General features: G+C 45.9%; 1 protein-coding gene across 2 annotated transcripts in view; it reads left to right on the plus strand.

The window, feature by feature from the left end:
* TRERF1 (transcriptional regulating factor 1) overlaps positions 1–13,595 on the plus strand; it is a 98,428-nt gene that overhangs the window by 22,826 nt on the left and 62,007 nt on the right. For both annotated transcript variants that reach the window (XM_084283573.1, XM_084283574.1), the window contains exon 2: positions 5,794–5,849. The gene's annotated coding sequence lies outside the window, so the exon portion shown is untranslated. The remainder of the gene's footprint in view (positions 1–5,793; positions 5,850–13,595) is intronic.

The raw sequence follows: 13,595 nt of genomic DNA on the forward strand, positions 1-13,595 counted from the left end.
CACTTTTTTTCTGATGCAGTCATCAGATCAAATTATTTACAAAATGAGGACATCCTTTTGGACTTCAAGTGTAAACAGTCCTGTAAGTATGTGCACAGGCAGGGAGATTCTTGTCTGTTTATCCGCAGTTGAAGCCCAGATATTAATAAATACTAACGTTAAATAGTGCGTTTTTTCCCCTCAGTCTGCTTCTGAGTTCTCCCTTTAGGGCTCAGATTTCTTCTCGGGGTTACCCAGAGGAGAGCTTCCACCTCTCCCCTGCTGGAGTTACGAGTTGCAGTGCGTCTCTGCTGCTGTCATTTACCTGGAGCTAGGGCAAGGCAGCGAATCCTTTTGGATTTGGGATCCTCAGGTATCAGCAGTGCCGAAGCCGTGGCTGCAGTTGCTGGTGCGTGCATTTGAGGGTCGGGTCTGCCGTCTTCGTGCAGCGGGATGGTGCTGGGTCTGTTCCCTGGGAATTAACATCGAGAACTGGGAGCCCACCGAGGTGCTGTCAGACGTTTTGGCACCAAGCTGGTGCTGGGCTCTGCTTGCTTGTAAGGCACCTCAGTGGGCAGCCGAGTGCTTCAGGGGTGGTGGGGAGGCACTCTGCAGGTCGGAGGTGGCTGGTGCTGCCCCGGTGCTCGCCCTGTGCATCCTGCAGCATGGAGGCTGCTGGTGGCTCCGGGGGAGATGGGAGAGGTGCAGACGGGGCGCTGTGAAACAGAGGCTGAGAAAGGCACGTCTTGCAGGGGTCTTTAAGGTACCGGCTCCTGCCAGGGTGACTTCATGTGTGTTATGGTGTTTATTTTAGCTCCCTGGCTTGTTATTTTTGGGCGGGCTTATTTTTTAAAAAAACAAAACTACAAACAGGCTCTTAGCCAATGCCAGCGCAGTTTGCAAACCAAAACCAAATCTGAGCAGAGCACTACTCTCGAGTGAGCTGCGCTAATCGAAGACGCGCTTCGGTTTCCTGCCTTGAGCTTCTCCCCGGCTCTGGTTGGGCGCATGTACGGTACGGCGTGCTGAGAGACACCTTTCAGGCCCATCCCGTTAAAGAAATGTGTGCTGGCAACCGCTCCGAGCTCCGTATTGGATGCGTTTATTGCCTGCCTACTCATGGTTAGCAAGCAGCTGTTTGGAGTCAGGTAGGCTACAGACGAGTCCTGGGTTTGTGAATTAACATCTCAAATGGATCGGTTGTGCGTCCTTCCTGCGCGTTGCACAGATTTCTGTGTTCCTGCGATCAGACAAAATATGTACTCTGACAACAATAATAATAATCCCCGTAAGAAATGTCACACAGTGCGCGTGGTGTGTGAGCAGAATATTTTATGCAGTGAGGATGTCGAACTGATGCAATCCTGAGCACTCCGGCTCTGCCGTTTGCATAAAAGCAGCACCTCAAAGCCCCTGTGATCTGTTCCACCAGCAACGCCGGGGCTGACTTTCACTTTCCTTACTGTAAGGGGATTGGTATAGGAGGGAATTTGCCATCCGCTCTTAGTCTATGTTTTTCCAGACAGGTTGGCCTCCACAAACGTTACAGCCTCCTTTTTCTCTGCGTGGGAGAGTACAAACTGCTGCTGGAGGCAAGGGGGAGAGATTAACATTCATCTGTGTTTTTTTCTCTTTTTTTTTTTTTTTTTTTTTTTTTTCCATCCCGTGGGCATGGCAGACTTATGAATGTGCTGTTCCTTCAGGGAGTGTTTCTGCTTGTTGCCCTGATGAGAAGGCCACAGAGAAATGGGTACGGGTGTGAATTTCATGTCACTGGTAATCAGGCACATGAAAAAGCCAAGCACAGTGGCTCTGTGGAAGAGGTCAGAGAGGAAAATGGAAGGACCAGCAAAAGCCTTGGGGCTGCTCTCTGAGTGGGGGCACTTGCTAGGAAACCTTTCCAGGAGCTTGTGCATGTTGAGGGTTTAATGGAAAGCCCACCTCTTTGCTTCAGCCTTTCATGAAAAGTGGTAAAAGTTTTATTTTGCCAGGGCTCTGTGTTGAGCAGAGAGATACTTCTTTGATCCTTACTGTGATTTAGTGTTGCATGCATAGCCAGAAAAACTGATGGGGAAATATATATCTATCAGAAACAAAAAATATTAAAAAAAGAAACGAAAGTCTCCACTGGCATGGAAACTAGAGCTGAGATTATCAGCGCGTGTACAATCACAGCAGTGACTGATAACGCTCACGCAGGATCAGGAGGCTTAGTTTCGCTTTGGCAGGGGCAGGAAAGGTCTCTCCAGCACGAGCTTCTGGACACCCCGCTGCAAGGGGAGCTTCTGTCTGTCCGTCCAGCCATCCGTCCAGCCTTGCCCTTCGGTGTCCTGCCGTGAGGGGCAGGTACCGCGGTGCATGCACGCTGTGAGGGTGATGCATCTGCCTCTGTCTGCCTCCTTCCGCAGAAGCACCAGCCTCCCTGGCACTCGAATTGCCTGTGCAGAAGCAGCAATAGCCTCGTGGTCCCCAGGGTCTCCCGCTGCTGCCAAATTAGAGTATCTCTCTCAATTAACAGCCAGGCGTTCTTTCCCCCCCCCTCCTTCTCCCCCCCTCGCCCCATCCTAATGGGGAGTGGTTAATAGTTATCATTTACTAATTTAGGGATCTGGAAGGTTTGTTCTCAATGCGTTGCAATCAGGAGAGCTCGCTCCTCGCCCAATTAGTGGGCCCTGCAGCCGGGCGGGCAGCCTGCCTTCCCACTGTGGGGTGTCTGGAGGTGATGGGGCCGCGGGCCTGGGTGGCCACTGGGGGATCGCAGCGCCTGGGGAGCCTCCCCAGCGTCTCGCCTGAGCTGCCGGAGGGGTACGAATGCGGTGGTTTTGGATGGATGTGGTAAGGATTTTATCCAGGGGATGGCATGGGGATCGCTGGAGGGTGATGGGGAGCTGCCATTTAAAGGTTTGGAAGGATGTCGCTAATGGGCATTGAATGAGATGAGGTCAGTATGAGAGGAACAAAAAAAAAGCAACAAAATGAGGTGAGAGGAACAAAAACCCCATTCAGGTGAGGGCAGGGCAAGGGCAGTGCTGCCCCGTGAGGGGCTGGTTCAGTCAGGGTGGGTTCGTGCGGTTGTTTCCGAGGCTCTTCGGGAGCATCCTGCTGGGCTGGGCTTCCCTGCTCGGACACGTCTCTGTCCATGTTCCAGTCAGGTTTTGGCAAAGTAGGAACAGCACCATCCGCATCTGACTTTATTTAAAAAGAAAAAATTAAGTCTTGAATGCCAGCCATCTGCTGTTGGCTTCGTATACAGGCCGTGTCCCCTCAGGGGATGGAGGTGGCGTGTCCGGCCAGAGAACCGCCACAGGAGCACGTCGTGCCGAAAGAGCCCTGTCCAGTGACAGGGAATTTGGGTCCCTTCCTGCTGGAGGGATCCACAACGCTTTGCTTGTGAATCCTTGAGAAGAGATTTGAGCCTCTCTGTGCAGGGGACGCATAGTGCCGGTGTGGTTAGGAGCTGCCGTACTGGTGATTGAGGCAAGAAGATAGTCGCCGCTTTTCTTCTTGCAGGCTGGTCGTGGGGTGTAATGTTGTTTTGGAAACGGTTTAGGTTGTGGTTTTCTACAAGTTGGCTATTAAAATAGGCCCACTATCTTGATGGGAGCCACTATGAGCCCTTAGCCTGAAGCAGGAGATGGGCAGACTCGTTTTTCTTTCATTCTTTCATCCCAGTGACCCCCAGCAAATGCCCAGTCAGTGTTGATTTGCTTCTGAAGGTGCTTTTTCTGAAGTCAGTGTGCCTTGCTTTTCTTTGTTGTACTTCCCCGTTTCTTCCTATTATAGAAGTCAAGTGCTGACTCTGTTCCTATAGCTCTGGGTGAAGGTGAACACTAGCAGGGCAGTAGACAGTTAAAAAAAAAATCCATTAATTAAAATATTTACATTGGAAGCTGCAAAACATTTGCTCGTTGAGTAAAACAAACTTCCCCATTGTTCTTATACCATTGCTGCAATTTCTCTGAAAATAGCCAGGAAGAGGTTGAGCTGTGAGGAATTTTACTGGGTTGGCAGGGGAGTAGGAGCACAGGGGTGCTCTGCTGGGCTCCTGGTCAGTGACTCTCTTCTTCCTCAAATCCTTTTGTCCTGTGGACAAAAGATCTCTTCTTCACACACACCCACAAAAGAAAAAAAAATACCACAGTGAAATATGTTGGTATGGTGTTTCTGGTGATGCCAAAACCTAAATGATCCATGTCCTTATGAATAAAAGGTATTTCTCAATGAAACAAATGGCAACTGAAAAGAGGAAATAAGAGGGAGTAAATTGTGTCAGTAAAAGATGAGGAAATGGTTTTCAGTGTATGACAGGTTTCTTTTTAGCGCTACAAGCCTGCACTGCTGTACACTTCAAAAAGAAGAGCACAGCACAGAGGGGTGCCCAGGCTGGGACCCAGTACCACTGCTCCCATCCCGCTGCTGGGGAACTGGAGGATGTCACCTTCCCCATCACCTGGCACTAGGCCCCTGCCATTCCTGAGGGGAATTGCTGCCTGAGGGAAACCAAGCCAGCATGCAAAGCAGGCACGTCAGATCCAGGCTTAAAAAGCAGTGTTTCCCTTGCATCCAGGTTTGTGCTTTAGGCACAGGAATGCTCTTTGTAGAGTCGTTGCAGGAAAAAAATAAGTAAATGTGAAAATAATTCATTTGAAATCCTTCCATTCCTGCCTTATCTCCTCCCAGACAACTAGATAGAGAAAAAAGTTTTTTTTTTTTTTTTTTTTTTTTTTTTTGATTTTATTTGTTTCTTTTTTTTTTAAAGCCACCACCACCACCCTGTTCTCTCATAGAGCATCCAATTTCACTTGCACATTTCTGGTCTTTTTCAGTTTGGCAGTGGACTAACAGGCTTCTAGTGCTGGTGGGCAGAGCGCTCAAAGTGCTAACAGAACATACGGAGGGGTTTGTCTGGTGGGTTTGGAGATTCTTGGTTCACACTTTTTTCTCTAGGCAGACTCTTAATGCTTTTCAAGGTGTCAAACTGGACGTCTCCCTTCTGCTGTGTGGATTTGCTAATTGGATGGATTGCAGGTCATGCCCCCTTAATTTAATGGTGTTGCAGAAGCCTGTTTGTTTGAGCCTGTTTCTTTGAGCCCCAGTCTGTCAGGATTTAGATCTTATTAACTCCGAAGTTGCAGTTTTGTTAGTTAGGTGCATGGCACTCTTTCCTTGTGACCCCAGGTACGTTGAATTGTATTATGCTTACCTAAAAAAATCCTTCTGTTCCTTGTCAGTTTGGTGTGCAAAGGTGGTAAGACGTTACTTGATCAGGGTTCGGCATCATTTAAACTTGTGCATGAGAGCTTTGTTTCATCCATGTCTTGCATGCTTTACCATATTTAAGAAGGACTGTGTGTTGACAGTTTCTTGGCCTGCAGATAAAAGGTGCAACATATCCAGGTTTGATACACTGACAGAAAATTGTCTCCACGAAGTATAAGGCTGCTGTGATTATTTCTGGCCATTACCATTGGTCTCATTTTACAACTGTGCACATTATATAATTTGATGTTCATTTAATTTAATGAGAGGATGCTGCAGACTTATTTATGACTTGGTAGGGCAACCTGTACACTTTGGCCACCTCTTTTAACCTTTCTGAAGGAGGAAAAGCATGTTTCTTACAGAACATGTTACAACATCTTTAATACATTTATATCCAGGTTTCCCAGATTCCTGCAGACAGGAGGGCGACTTGCCTGGGGTGTGGATTATACTGGAATGGGAGCAGAAGTTTAGCTTTTTTCTTGAACTGCTTCTTAGCTTTCTATTGTAAGGTTATTGAGTGGTATTAATGGAGTTTTCCTTTTGTTGCAGATGGAATTTTGTGACTTGCTGGATTCTGAATAGGGCGAGGAGATGTGTCTGATAAGGTAAGAGAAGAGGGTAAGATAAACATGTTCTTACATAGAACAGTCTCCCTGGTCTCGTGTTCTGGTTGAAGACAACTGTTTCATTCCTTGGCAAAGCCCTGCAAATAATTGAGGTGTTTATTTATATATTTTTTCTGTCTCTGATCTCAGAGCAGGGATCATTTCAGTTCTGTACAGCTTCATTAGTCCTTTCTCCTGGTGAAGTGGTATACAAAGTCTAGACAACAGAAATACAACTCTTTCAGGCACGAGCTTAGCCAGGTTGGTCATGCTTGCCTTAATATTGTAAAGTTTCTTAAAACTTACATGTGAGGTAGAAGCATTTTTGTTTGGGTTCAGGATTCCCCCCCCCCCCCCCCCCAGGACTTCTGAAAAGTAAAAAGATCTTTGAGCTGTTTTAGCTTCTATGCTTTAAAACTTGTTTTTCCTGTTGCAATATTTTCAAAATTGGACTGTTTTGAATAGGATAGAATGTATATCAGCAGAAAACCTTTAGGTTTGAGTTTGAAACAAGTATTTGCTGTCACTGATATACTGAAGGAAGTAAGTTTGCAGAATTTTAATAACAGCATTTGAAAAAGACTGTGTTCAGATAGGTGCTTTTTCTCTTTCAGTTTCTGGTCCAGACTTTTCTACTGTCAGAGAAGAGTAGATGTCTTTAAAACTAAAAGCAGTGGAATAACTATATTCAGACACCAAACAGCTGAATACAGTAGTAGCATGATGCAGGAATTATCAGTCTTTCAACCTGCAGTCCAGCCTATCACTATGCACCTCATTCATTTATGCATTTCATTTCGTCTCCTGTTTGAGCTCTGTGTAACTTAGGGGCCTCAAAATCCCTTTTGTTCTTTGAGGCTGTTGGTTGGAAAGGGTAGTGAAAACAGCTAAAAATATTATGTCATCGTGCAAGGATCAGGATTAAAAGCCTTTTTCCTTCAATTGAGAGATTTAGCTGTTGCAGACAGTCCTTTTTTTTTTTTTTTTTTTTTTTTTTTTTCCATTTTAGTTTTGTTTGCTTAGTGGAGTTACTGTTTTGGAGGGTGGCTACCCGAGCAAGAACCGAAAACTTTCGGTGGCTCTCAGCCCAGCGTAGAGTATGCAGGAATCAAAGGCTCGCTTGCTTCTTAGCCTTCTGCAAATATTGGGCATTTTCCCCTTTGTCCATTCGAACCACACCCTTTCATCCCACCACTGAATTACATTATAAATATTTTATTTAATGGCTTATGAGGCCACCTTTGAGTAGACGGTATGTATATAGCTGGTAAAATACAGCTCTTCAGGTGAGAGGTCTGGCAATCTGCAGCACTATTATGTAAAGCACCTCAGTGCATACCTCGCTTGTTATGTAAACCATCTTCACTCACTCGCACGTGTTGGAACCGGCCTACTTCTGTTCCAAGAGCGGTGAATTACGAATTACGGCTGTGTTCAGGACTTCTTAGAGCGTGTTCAGCCCGACTGTGCGGGCGGCCCGGCTGCCGTCCCCTCATGTGCCCGCCACTGGCATTGCTGTGGTGGTGGCCGCCATAGGGGAGCCACGGCCTGCGGAGAGCCGATGTGTGGAGTCGAGTGTGGCCTGTATGGGTTAAATGCTCTTGTTCAGGTTGGTTTGGTTTAGCAGATTTTGTCGATTTTGGGGAAGAATTTTATTCATCTGGCAGTGGCGGGCACTGCTTTGGCATGCAGGTGGGACTGCTCCTCAGCACTCACTCAGCTGCTCGTGTTTTCCTAGTCTCCTCATAATTATTTCGTTTGTCTAACTCAGTCATTTGATTTTTGTTTAAAGTATCATTCTTCACTGCAAAGTGGATATTCCTGAATGTACGTGCTTTAACCTGAGCAGCAGTTTGTTTTAATGCCTCTCCTAGGGCGAGCTTGCTCTCTCCTTACCTCATAGAACAGCTACCGAGGGAGCTTTGTGTCTCGAGCATGTTCTGCTGCTTCGGGCCTTGACACCTTTTCTTGCCATGGTTTTATTGCCAGCCCCAGGCAGGTACAAATCGTGAGTCAGGTCCCTAGAAATCACAGGACTGGCTTCAAAATGAGATTCTGGGAGAGAGAAGTTAACACTTCCCACTGGCTCTCGTCTTTCACCTCTAGAAGAGAAGATTCTGTCCTGGCAGTGTGTGATGCTGTTTCAGGGTTGAAATTAATCCTGAGCTACAAATATGCCTGTCTCATTCTCATCTTTTGGCGTTCAGAGGGACTTCATTTTTTTGTTCCTTCCCTGGCAGCCTGGGGCAGAGAAGTGTCACTGTCCCACTCCCTGTCCTGCCTCGCAGGAAGAAGCGGCTCTCCTGTTCATACTCCTGCTTAAGGCCATCATTGTCAGGCACCCCTAGTTCTTAGAGCCATCCTTTATTACTGTTAATTTTTTAAAGTACTGTGTTCCCTCTCCCCATTTGCTTCTGTGCTTTCATCTTTCCAGACAGGCATCTGGATCCTGCTCCAAACTTGCCCTCAGGTCCTGTCTGTGCCTCGTGCCCAAGCTTTCTCCTGATTACTTGTAGTTTTCATGGATATTTCCTGACCCATTCCCTGCTGCTGCTGCTGCTTCTGGAGTGGAAGTATTCATGAGAGCATCATGAGATGTGGCGAGCTTTTGCTGATGTTGATGGGTGCCAGAGCTCCCACCCAGCATTTTCTTTTCTTTCCCCTGTATTTCCCTGTGCCTTTATCTCGCTTTCTTCCAAAAAGCTGGGGACCCTTGTGAATGAGAAGTTGAGCTTCACACGGGGTCTGCCTGGTAATTTGGATCAGAATCATAAATTCATTCTATCAGAGCTGATCTAGTTTCAGAGGTGCATTTGTGAGATGAAAATGACTCTGATCGCTGTGATGGCGTTGTGTCATATTGGAAAGGAAATGACAAGGAAGTAACAGTTACCAGGCCTATTTTCACCCTCTGTTAAACTGCATCGACCTGATGGATTGCTGCGCCAAGGCCGCTTGTCTTAACAGTTCCAAATTAGATTACCAATTAATATTGATTATCTGAAAAGCAGTGTGTTGATGTATATTCTGTTATTAATGGCTGGGGCATGCTATGTTCATGCATTTTATAATAGCAATCTGTTTTGCAAACATTTCTGGTTGTTCTTTTTAAATGAGTCTTGGCAGTGAAAACACCAGTTTAATTCAGAGTATCTCACTGAAGTATTTGTGTTCTTTTCTCGTTTTGGGTGTTTTGGTGTTGTTTTTCAGTGGGAGTAACACTTGATTTTGATGAGACCAGATTCAGGCAAAGTCAAAGAATGATTTTTGTCTAAACTGGTGCACTGTGGTTTCTTGCGTTAATTCACATACGTGCAAAATGGTGGCATTGCTGCTAGATTACTTTTGCTAATGTCCTCTGACATTGCGTATGAATTATTTTTGTCTCCCCAGAAGCCATCTTAGAAAAATGTTCAAAATAAGAAAGCTTATTTGAATAAAAGAGTAACAGGTATTTTGAGTTCCCTTTCTTGCGTTATTTAGTTGTTTTGTCACAGTATGTGGAAAGTACCTGGAAAGTACAGGGAGGAAAATGGGAAATCTCTCATGCATAAGGAAAACCTCTAGATAACAAAGTTGGGGGGAGGGAGGGTGGAATATCTGCATAAATGTAGACATCAAGGTAAATGCTTTTTCCTTTTCTTTTTCTTCCAGAAAATTTGAATATTTGCTCAATCTGATGTTGCAAGTTGTAAATGCTTAACACTTCTGAAAGAATAAATTACTTCAGTGCCTGACTGTGTAGATAACTGTCAGCTTCAAAGGATGAAGTGAGTTAGAAGGAATGTCTGGAGATCTCGGCATAGGCTAATATTAGGCAGAATACTGAAAGTGGGGGGGAATACATTCAGCTAACATAACAGAGGCCTAGATGTACATTTATGTATAAATTAAGAGGAGCCATGTTATGAAAAGCAAAATTCTATGGTTCTGCTTTTAAAGTGGAATACTCAGTTCCCCCTTCCCAGCTCTGTCACACTAGGTTTCCCAAGCTTGTTGTTATAAGAATTGTGCTTCTTTGATAAACAGCGAGATGGAAAATTGACCTATCTTATACTTCTCAAGTTATCTTTACGATAAAGGTCACCTTCTGCTGTTAGAGTAGTGCTGTGAGCTGCTTGGTTCTGTAAGAGGCAGGTAACTTTTTCTGCAGTCTTGACCAAGCAATTAAGAGAAACTGAAATTAGCGCTGTAAAACGCACAGTCAAGCTATGGGGCTAAAATTGAAAGAGCCATTTCAGTTTTTGCTTGAAAAGTGAACTGATCTGCAGTTCCCCTCTGAGCTTGTAAACACAAAGAAGGAGCATTGTTGGCCTTGCAGTTCCTGGGGTGCATATTTCTTGTTTCTCAACCCCTCTGTACCATCTCTGCCACTTGTCCGGCTGCTCAGTGAGCCAAGTTGGGGTACGGGACCTGGACCAACTATGAGCTCCTCCTCCTCCTCAGGGTTTTTTTTCTGGTCGGTGTCCCTGGGCTCAAACAGGCACAAGGGGAGTATCGGGGGGGGCACAGCAGCATCGCCCCTGCTGCTGCTGATCTCTGGGCACCTCTGCAGCTCTGACAGCTTGACCAGAGCTTGGAGATGTGGCGTGCAGGGCAGGGGACCCTCGGCCTGGGGAGCCTGCTGCGTGCCCGCTCCGCTGGGCAGGGCGGCCGCCGGTGCCAGTGCGTGAAAATAGCGCTGGAAGCCAGGAACTTGTAACTGCAGCTCTGCTAATGACTAGCCTGTGGTTTTGGGCAACTCCCTCAGCCCTCTTTGAGTCAGCTCCCCTGTCAGTAAAAAGGGGATAATACTCCTTTGTAACTTACTGCTGAAATGATTAATTGCTGCGCACGGTGCTTCAGGTACCCAGGTCCTGCCATGTATTGTTACCATTGCTGTGGCGAGGCCTATCTCAAACTTTGTTCAGAAACCACAGCTCCAAAAACACAAAAGTTTTGGGGGGCTGTTTTGTTGTTGTTGTCGTTGTTCCTCTTAACTATTGAAACAGATCAGATTGACTCTCAGTACTGAAGTGCTAACCACCAATACCGGCCATCTGGATCGTGCCCTCCTCTCCTCCCCTTCTCCTTCCTCCCCACACCTCCTCTCTTGCCTTTCCACTCTTCGCATCAGCCGTTTCCTAGCTGAATTAAGGACAAATTGCCAGGAGATCTAAAAGGGAAGTTTTAGTTGAGGCTGAAGGTGAAATCCTAGCAGAGAATGTAAGGCTGTGCTGCTGAGGCAGAGAGGTAGGGAAACGTTCTGTTTTTTTTTCTTTTCCAGCCCATTCTGGGTGGCAGCCATGCAATTTCCAAGCTCTGGCTTCTGTTGCCAAGCCGAGATATGCCAGTAACTCACTGGTTCAACAAAAAAAAGAAAGAAAATTCTAAAAATGTTGGGGGGAGCCCGGTGAGTGCAAAGTTGCAGAATTCATATTTGAGATTAAAAAAAAAATAATCTCTAGAAATTAAAGAAAAAACTAGTCAAGGTCCTGGGGCTGAGCTGCTGGCCGTGCTCTGAGAACACCAGAAGCTCGCTTGCACTTAGCTTCCCTCAGAGATGCACTTTTCTGGCTCATGATTGACCCTTATGTGTGGGTGGTAATGTCCTGTTCCCCCTGGAGGAGATGGATGCTGTGAGGAGCTGAGGCCTTGCCCCATGCCACGCGTCTGAAGGTGGGAAGGGAAGGACAGGCGGCCGTCACTGGTCCTTGCTGGGTGGCAACCTGCTGGCAGCCCAGGAGGCCAAGCCTGCTGCAACTCCTGTCCTCTGCTGGGCTGCTGTCTTCGTTCTTGGTCAGCATGCCCTGAAATGAAATAAGCTGCTCGTGATGTGCTGGCATCATAAACGCCAAGGAATGGGCTGTAGCTTTAGGAAACCTATATTCTGTGGAATACTTTGATAGATGTCTGTCCCCAGAATAAGCCTCTGTTGTCTGCTCATCCTCTATTAGTGCAGATCATGAACTCTTGCTTGGTAATTTCTGCAGAAAGCCCCCAACTTCTGTTGTTACTTTGCAGAGGTGTCCACTCTAAACTATAAATGACAGAATGTGACATGTTGAAGTTGTAAATTGTGTTCATTTCTCTCTGGAAGGATTTTAGGCAATTCTCTTTTCTGTGCTGTATACATTTTTGCGTACTTTGATTGTAGTAGTAGAGCGTTGGGCCAAGCATTCAGCAATATGTCGAGCTCTTTTGTGTCTGTATCTGTAGGGGGGATGCAGTGCAGGGCCTTGTCCAGGTGTCCTTGTTTAATGCAAGTTGCTATGAACCGAAGAGTGGGGAGAAGAAGATCTGAATATTACAAGCTTCGGTGCTCAGATCTGCCACGAGCGATTCTTTGGGAAGCTTGCTTTGTGTCCTTCATCCAGCCACACAAAAATTGGCACCTCCAGCACTGATTGACACTAGCTGGACTGATCCACAGCTCTGCTGCTCTGTCCTGGAGCGCTGGGAAAAGCCTTAAATACTCTGAATGGAGGCCATGGAGCACTCTGAAGACCCGTAATAATGAACTATGATTTTAATATTGTAGTGGTGCATAGGGAGCAGCCTGTGCTTCTGAAGATGTCCTCCGAGAGCGGTTCTGGTAGGAGTTGCTGCGGAGGTCTGCATTTCTGAATGTACGGCGTTGCTGCATGGGGAAGATGTAAATGGCAGAGCAGTGGGGCAGAGTTTTAGTCGGCTGGATAAGACGAAGTGTTTCTTGTGGATGCTGCATTTCACCAGCTTGCTGCCGATGAGTTTCTGGGCGCACCGCACACCATATCAGTTAGCTATAATTAAGTACCGTCAGGCAGAGGAGATTAATTCTGAACTCTTCAAAATGTTTTCCTCTGCCCAGCAGCATCTTTTTGGGGCCTACTTTTGACTAATGTATTCCTTATCTTCTGAGTAAATTTTTGTAGAGACATCTAGCCAGTTTGTCAGTAAGTCACTGATAACCATTATCCTCTTTGATAAGCAAAATACGCTGACTCTGTAACTCTCAATATAAGATGTATTTTCTGAGTCTTTAGCTGTTCTAGTGGAACCTTCTTCTCTCCAGTGAACAGACCAGAAATACATGTTGCTCTTGCTGTTATTTTTCTTAGATAATGCTCTCCCTCCCACCCAGCCTTATACAAAATAATGCTCTTATCCATCCAGCGGCTGGGTTTCCTTGCTTAGCTGCAGGGTCGTGCAGGAAGTTCAGTGTCTAGATTGTGTCTGCTGTGACCCCCAGGCTTTTTAAACAGGATCGTTGCTTTCCAGGATGCAATCCTCGTGATTCTTTTTGATTCCCATAAGTTTGTAACTTTTGTGGCATTGCTGTATTCAAAGCTAGTTGTCGTTCATGTAAATTATATCCATCAAACAAACAAAAAGCCTTTACCAGAAAGTAACCTGACTCACTTTCTGCTTACGGTTGTTCCAGGTTTTGTGTTCTGTGCCAGTGACAACTGCAGTCATACCTTCTTTCAGGTGCTTGGTAGAGGCAATGGATAGCATCGCTTCAGGCCCCCAAAATGCCAAAGGAAAAATGTGAGAGGAAGTGGGGTACATGTTGTCATTAGAGATAATACTTAAAGGATTTTGAATCTCGAAATTGAACTACTTGTACTTTGCAGTTTGGGTTTGTGTGAACATAATTGCAACTTTGAGTTCTTTCTTTTAAATATCGCATGTATGTGGGAGTGTAGTTGTTTTGTTTTTGCTAAGTAGCATTTTTCTGGAGAATTGTATTCATACCACTTGTGTTTTTTTGAAGGTAAAATTTAA

This window comes from Netta rufina (genome assembly GCF_964035555.1).
Source record: "Netta rufina genome assembly, chromosome: 3".
NCBI classification, from domain to species: domain Eukaryota; kingdom Metazoa; phylum Chordata; class Aves; order Anseriformes; family Anatidae; genus Netta; species Netta rufina.